Source organism: Aplysia californica, unplaced genomic scaffold (genome assembly GCF_000002075.1).
Source record: "Aplysia californica isolate F4 #8 unplaced genomic scaffold, AplCal3.0 scaffold00158, whole genome shotgun sequence".
Lineage (NCBI taxonomy): Eukaryota > Metazoa > Mollusca > Gastropoda > Aplysiida > Aplysiidae > Aplysia > Aplysia californica.
The window spans coordinates 779919-786988 of NW_004797428.1; the positions used below are offsets into that span (position 1 = coordinate 779919).

The 7070-nt window shown below is 43.7% G+C and overlaps 1 protein-coding gene across 2 annotated transcripts in view; it reads right to left on the bottom strand.

The window, feature by feature from the left end:
* LOC101860409 overlaps positions 1-4770 on the bottom strand; it is a 25380-nt gene extending 20610 nt beyond the window's left edge. The window contains exons 1-2 of one of the 2 annotated variants that reach the window (XM_013082089.2): positions 3833-4770; positions 1-47 (exon numbers count right to left, since the gene is read on the bottom strand). The exon at positions 1-47 is cut by the window's left edge and continues 520 nt beyond it. The gene's annotated coding sequence lies outside the window, so the exon portion shown is untranslated. The remainder of the gene's footprint in view (positions 48-3832) is intronic. The other variant, XM_035969583.1, reaches the window with a different exon arrangement.
* Between the last annotated feature and the right edge of the window lie 2300 nt (positions 4771-7070).

A 7070-nucleotide genomic window follows, 5' to 3' on the forward strand; every position in this document is an offset into this window, starting at 1 on the left:
GTATGTCCGATCAGCAGCAGACCAACGCCAATGTTGTAAGCAGATTTCTGTCCACAATATACAAATCATACACACAAATTTGCAAGATGTATTGTATTAGGTCTAATATTGTTGCATCTAAATTTGAGATGGAGAAAACAGAAGTGAAAAATCTGCATGAATTCCGAAATTGTGAAATAGTATTGATTTAACGCCAGTATCAATACTTTTAGGTTATTTTAAGAGGCAAGACCTCCGACTTTACCATCCATCTCCGAAAGGACCGAGCGAGTGGGAAATTCGTGCAAAGTGCCTTTCCCATGGACACAACGACGAATCGAGCTGACGCTCGAACCTCCGGATTACGAGTCCGGATGCCTCACCACTAGGCAACTGACGCCAATAGGAATTCCGATGTTGTGCTTCTTTTTTTCAAAGTGTCCCAAGACAGGGCGTTCATATGACCTTATGTTGTTGCAAACGCCGTAAAACACTCTACTATAAAAAAAATTTTAAAAGCAGGGCGTCTTTAAGAGTTGTCGAGAGACCAGAATACACATCCTCAATGATGTAACACACTGCAGAATGACGCTGAATACATACGCTACACTGTGCACTCACTGTACATGAACACTTACAAGTCGTGTGCCCTTTCCTGATTTGTCGCACAGGCTGTGGTTGGAAATATGAATACGTTAGCATTTTCAGCATTTAAAAAGATAGGCCTCAAGCTACAAGCTAGCACCTGCGTTTGTTGCCATTTTTTGTCCAAAAGATACCAGAAGTTGTCACGAAAATAGCAAAAATTGCCATTCATTTTCAAGCTTTCAAACTCTCTGTGACGACGTATAGCCAGGCCTGACGAGAGGGGGGGTCAGGGGGGGCCAATGCCCCGGGGCCCGGGTGTTTGGGGGGCCCGCAAGCAGGGGGGAAAGAGAGAGAGAGAGAGAGAGAGAGAGAGAGAGAGAGAGAGAGAGAGAGAGAGAGAGAGAGAGAGAGAGAGAGAGAGAGAGAGAGAGAGAGAGAGAGAGAGAGAGAGAGAGAGCGTATGTTGGTAGGTAATAGATATGCTACAGTAAAGTGATTATATGTGCCTATGTACATTGTATTTGTTGGGTTATTAAATTGCAGGTGAGGGTGGGTGGGGCCTTGGGGGGGGGCGGAGGAGGGCCCGAAGGTGATTGCTGCCCCAGGGCCCGACCAGGCTCTCGACGGCCCTGCGTATAGCGTATAGCAATATGTCGATAGAGATAAGTTAATCTAAAGCACCAGCATTTCTTGTGCTCTCTTTTAAGCATCCAGAATATCATTTGGAGCCACACGGAGTGTAAAAACTTGAAAAAAATAGAGGTTTCACAACAGAATGAAATCAAAATTAAAACAGCATATAAACAGTCACAAAACTAAACAATAATTGCGTGTTTCCACCTTTCCTAAGATTGGCCGTTTTAACCCTAAACGTGTGTAATTCTAGAAAAAAGTACAGGATATTACATGTAACTTATGGAATTAAACTCAAGGGGCCTGCCAGTGTCAGTATTCGGTTTTGGTGGAGACATGCTTTAACATAACACATTTATACATAATATATACAGTCGTGGAAAAAAGTTTAAGACCACCCGATACTTTTTTACATTTTAGCAATAAATTGAACATATTGTTCTGTTATTTTAAAAAACGCATTCTTTAACGGTTAAAATATGTTTATGATAAGCTGTTGTGGAATAGTTTTGATAAAAACTAGTACTGTGTGTGTCCACCCTTTCCATGGATGACTGCTTGAACAAGACACGGTGTGCTAACATGCTTGACTGGTTTGCCAATATTCTTCCGGGGAAATTCCATGTATTCACACTTCCTTGATTCTACCCCTTACGGTTTTTGCCCTGGGCCGCTGTTTCTTTGTTATCGATCCAGGCTGTTGTTGTTGTTATCGATCCAGCCGCTGTTTCTTTGTTATCGATCCAGGCTGTTGTTGTTGTTATCGATCCAGCCGCTGTTTCTTTAAGACTTTATTTTTCTTGAGAGACATTTTCAGCAGGATTGAGGTCGGTGCTATTTTCAAGCCACTGTAAGGTCGTGACCGTAACTCTTTAAAGGTACTATTGCACAGTCTTTGTTCTGTGGCATGGAGCGTCGTCGTGCATGGAAATTTTGCGCCCTTGAATGTGCATGTATATTTCCAATTTGTCCTGAAACAGTTCCAAAGGCCTGGGCCATTCAAAGTCTGTCCAGGCTTTTAAAAATATAACCCAGAGAGAGAGAGGGGGGGAGAGAGGGGGAGTGGGGGAGAGAGAGGGAGAGAGAGAGAGAAAGAGAGAGAGAGAGAGAGAGAGAGAGAGAGAGAGAGAGAGAGAGAGAGAGAGAAAGAGAGAGAGAGAGATTTTCAGACTTAAAAAATAGAGACTTAGCTCATAACACTTGACAAATGTTTCAGTGTCTGTATGATATACTTTGCACCGTATCTTTTCCCTGGTGGCGTCCTGACATGATACTGCCGAACTACAAACTGCTGCAAAGTCAAATCATCTCAAAACATCACTTTGGTCACTTTGTCCAATGCTTTGCACTCCGCTGCTCATTGATTCTTGTACAGGCCAGCTACTTCCTTTTCATATCCACGGGTTAGTCTTTGTTTACGGGCTGATTTACAAGATTTGAGCCCAAATTCTTCAACCAACCGTCGTGAAACAATTCTGCGACTCACTTTTGAACCCTTTCGAAGAAAGGCAGCTCTTGTTTTCTTGCAAAAACCTGTAGTTGACCAGGGACAACGTTTACATGAAGCAGTTATATCTGGGGGGAAGTTTTTCTGGGACAATCACTTCTCTTCTTGTCACAATACGATCCATAAGTTTAATAATTAACAGGAACATTGCGGATTTGTGTCGCTCCACCCTATTTGGGATGAAATCTCTCGAAGAGCCTCTCTTTGGGCTCGTTGAACATCAGAAAGTGAAGATTTTTGCCATATTTTTTGCATATTTGTTGATCAAGAAAAAATACTTTCAATCAGGCCCATAGCCTTCAAAGAACTGACAGAATGCCCTGGGAACATTCATTCTAAGCGCATGATGCAGTAGACCAGAAATAGTGAAAATAATTTCAAAATAAAAAAGAAGAATATGCGATATTTGGAAATAATAGAGAAATTGCATTATTTGTTGGGTGTTCTTAAGCTTTTCGCAGCGACTATATACAGATAAGGTAGGAACAACATCAAATTAAATAACATTACGCTATATAACACACAAAAATAAAAAACAACAAATCAGAACAATAACAAGGGAAAAAAATAACACACCAACAAATTAAAACCCAACAGAGAGGGAAAAATAAAAGAGAAACAGTAATATATAAATAGTATGTAATGTGCTTATTATATTCTTCACATAAAAATAACAAATCAACGTGGTGTCAACAAGTGAGAAAGAGACGAAGCGAATAAACTTTTTTCTAAAAGTAAAGAATTTCGGTTTCTTTTTTTTTTTCTCTCGATGATTTTTATTCCTGGGCGGTGGGTTTTTGTTGTTTTGTTGTTATTGTTTTTTTGTTTGTTTTGTTTTGGGGGTTTTCCAAGAAAAATACAAAAATCGCACTCTCGATTCGCGGACCAAAAAATGCCAAAAAAACGCGGCCGCGACAAACGCAGATGCTGGTACAAGAAACAAATATTCCCCACCAAAATGTTAAGAAGAGAATAAAGATTTGATGTAATAAATGGGGTACCGTTGCAGTACAGGTAAACAGATACCTATTACTAAAAAGGAAAACAAGATGTTTTTAAAATTCGTCTTCTAGCTAGTAGATGTGGTTACATGTAAGAGTTGAGACACTCCACACCTTTACTCACTCCACACATGTACGCTACACTCTGCATTCACCGCACACTGCTCTCGGAACACTGCATTTTCTACACGTGAAGACAGGACACACCACTCTATATCCAGGTTTTCACACACAGCAACTGGCTACGTCACGGTAAAATGCGGCAACCGGGAAGTAAACTGATCGGCGCCTTGAAACACCAGCTCGGCCCCACCTCACCCACCCCACCCACGCTATGCTGAAATTGTGCCTGGCTCTCTTTCGCACAGACCAGTCGACCGTGAGATTTTAACTTACGTACGTACTTAAGGTGCAAACACAGTGGAATCTGATCCGGGTACGCTTCCAGCTTTAAAACCCCTGACCTCGCCCGCCGTATGACAAACGTTTGAGCTGGAATGTTCCTTTCTCTCTGCATCGCCTCCACAGTGGTGTCGTTACCGGTTCTTTCTCCACACGGCACAATTCTTTCGCAGAAAGCATTTTAGTGCAGCACTATAATTTCTACCGGCTAGGCTCCGGCTTTTTCATTGTGTGCCACGCTCTTTTGAACACGTGTATAGTGTCGCACAAACCAAACATGGAATCAACATTCACCAATGAATCACTAATGGCTGCTGTGGAAAAAAGAAAGCATATGTACGATAAGTCGGATGTCCTATACACATTTACTTCGTTGCCCAGAATTTCTTCCACAAGGCGATGGTATTCGCCAAAGTTATCCCTTTGTTGAAATATTGGATGAGCCCAATACGCCTTCTTTTAAGCCAGGAGCATTAATATAAGCTACAAAACCTCCATTGTCTGCACCGTTACGTCTATTGCATCATGATAGCCCGCTAAGCCAGATGTCGAGGCGGAAACAAGCCGGGTGTATCCGTTTTTGTCACCGCGCAGCTGTTTTGACGTGCGGGACGGATCTCCAAACTGAATGCCACTGTGTTTGCACCTTTACTCTCTCCCCATACCGTCAGTACATAAGGCGGAGAGCCAGCTGCAGTCGACGCCACGCTTGCCTGCCCGGGGCTACATTCTCCAATCTCGGCACTACAGCTGGGTTGCGAGCGCGAGAACGGAACTGAATCGCCACTCTTGCCTGCGGAACGCGATTCACGATTCACTTCAGCGGAACGCGGAACAGTATCGCCAAACGATTCCCGATTCACTCCCCTGTTGCTGTCACCACATTGTGGTTGTTTAACCTACTGCTGAGTCGAGTCACGAGCGCAAGAACGGAATGGAACAGTATGGTTCCCCTTATTTTACAAAAGATGGACTAGTCCAACCCCCTATTAAAACAAAATGAACGGGGTCCAACCAATAAACAGAAGGAATTTTATGGAGCCATTGTTTTAGCGAATCATGGGGTGGGGGAGTGAATTTATGGGGGTCACTAATTGAGGTCAGTAAATAGAGCAGCGCAACAAAGGGTGTGGGGCGGAGAGGATGGCGGAACAACAAGAGTGGGACTCGCGCTCGCCAAGTGGCGTTGATATGACTTAGTTCCGTTTCAGTCAGTGTTCCGCCACAGTTCCATGAGCGCTCGCGTACTCGCGATTCTTTGAAGCCGACTAAATCGCGAATCGCCACTCTCAAATTTGGCGAGCAGGATCCAGCCCTACTCGGCACAACCAGGCCCTGTGTGTTTGCCTCATCCCTAACTGTGCCTCCATAGCTTCCTATTGGTCTCCCTCTTTTTCTTTTTCCTGTTGGTCTCCAATGCCATGTCTGATAGTGATAGGGAAACCTTGTCTTTGGCATTCTTATAACATGTCCTAAATATCCCCATCTTCTCCTTTTTAAGGTCGTGCTAATATCTTCAATTCCAGCTCTTTCCAACACGTCATTATTTATAAGAAATTCATTCCATATATAAATATAATAAAATTCTTCAAAAACATTTTGTATAAAAGTTAGGTTATAACCAACATCAAAAATAAGCTCTTGTACGGGGTCCACCTTTGAAAGTATAAGCTGCCAGTAGAAAGAGAGTAAGAAGAATGAAGACAACAAGTGCAGGTAGGAAGTTTCTGGTCCCCTTCTATGTTTTATTCTACTTTTCCAATGTTGTTGTTGTTGTTGTTGTTTGTGAGTGTTTTTCGGCGCTCGGACCAGCATAAGGACATATAAGCGCGTGGGACACATCAAGCATTATTTGTTTGGAAGGAATTTATTTTGAATTTTGCCCGGGTGGCTACTAAAGCCTGCTCTTTTTCAATTTTAGGACCAGCAAGGGATCTTAAACGTGTGCAGCTTGCCCATGGGACCTCCGAGATTTTTTGCCCCATATCCAAGAAGGCTAGGTGCTAGATCTTACCTACCCTAAGATAAAGGGTGTGGCTGAAGGGCAGCAGTAAGGAGCTAGGGAGTAACAGTAGAAAGGCAACAGAAAGATTTAAGTAAGAGCCCAAAAGGAGGAGGCAAAGGAGGCGGCAGAAAGTGAAGAGGAAAGCAGACGACAGAACAGGATTATAGAGCAAGCAGGAAAGGTGAAAGGAGAAAATTTTTTTTGTGAAGAAAATGTTCCGTTTTAGTCAGGTTTCGAACCCGTAACCTTTTGAATGAGAGGCGAACATCATACCTCTTGACCAGGCGGGTGGGAGCTTCCTGGTTCCCGTCTATGTTTTATTGACTTCTCTTTCTCTCAGCTAAATACCCCCCGGCTTCTGGAAAACCCGGTTCCAGTCCCGTGAACGACAGGGTTTGAGCAGTTCCACGCGCGGTGCGCACACGACGACACTACGTCATTGCGGTTTGTGTGTGTAGTGTATGGGATATTGTTGCTTTGTCTCTTCTCTATATGAATGCGAGAGAGAGAGAGGGAGAGAGAGGGGGAGAGGGGAGAGAGAGGGGGGAAGGGGAGAGAGAGGGGGGGGAGAGACGGAGAGACAGAGAGAAACAGAGTGTATGCGTGTGTCACGAAAGCGGTACTTTCGCTCGCAGGCAGCCAGCGCCGCACCCACTGTCAGTGGCCGCACCTTGTATATCTGACCCCAGTCGTGGGGTCATGAACTCGAGGCCAGGGGAATTCCCCGTGCCCCGCTATCAGCGTTGATTATTTCATTTTTAAGACAATCAAACTCGCAAAATACGCCAATCGGTGACTTTACCGTCATTTTATTTTGCCCGTTTGGAACAAGAGGGAACTTCTGCACTTACTGAGAAAGATACAAAACTGTATGAAATAGCGAAAAATATATATAGCGTTCCAAAAATGGCTCATATTTTTACGGTGACCTTGGGGGGGGGGGGGGGGGTTTTTA